Raw genomic sequence first — 216 nt, forward strand, 5'->3', positions numbered from 1 at the left:
ATTTTTATTCTAATTAATTAATCAATTATTTTTTATATTTTATTGTAATGTGGAGACAAGGCTTTTAGTGACAATCATGTATTGCGTTACAATTGTATGTAAATTTTTTTTTAAAAAAGTCTAAATATGATATTTGGCCTCAAATCATCTGACGCCTGGCGGCCCCCCTGCGATCTTTGGCGCGCCCCCCAGGTTGGGAACCACTGCTCTAAAGGA

The 216-nt window shown here is 35.6% G+C and overlaps 1 protein-coding gene and 1 long non-coding RNA gene across 3 annotated transcripts in view; one reads left to right on the forward strand and one right to left on the reverse strand.

Annotated features, from left to right (window-relative positions):
• LOC104963061 (uncharacterized) overlaps window positions 1-216 on the reverse strand; it is a 23,338-nt gene that overhangs the window by 22,196 nt on the left and 926 nt on the right. The gene's annotated exons all lie outside the window — the stretch shown is intronic.
• Window positions 1-216, forward strand: part of LOC104963059 (type I inositol 3,4-bisphosphate 4-phosphatase-like) — a 21,333-nt gene that overhangs the window by 16,310 nt on the left and 4,807 nt on the right. The window lies entirely within an intron of this gene.

Source organism: Notothenia coriiceps, unplaced genomic scaffold (assembly GCF_000735185.1).
Source record: "Notothenia coriiceps isolate Sejong01 unplaced genomic scaffold, NC01 NC01_scaffold00035577, whole genome shotgun sequence".
In the NCBI taxonomy this organism is placed as follows: Eukaryota; Metazoa; Chordata; class Actinopteri; order Perciformes; family Nototheniidae; genus Notothenia; species Notothenia coriiceps.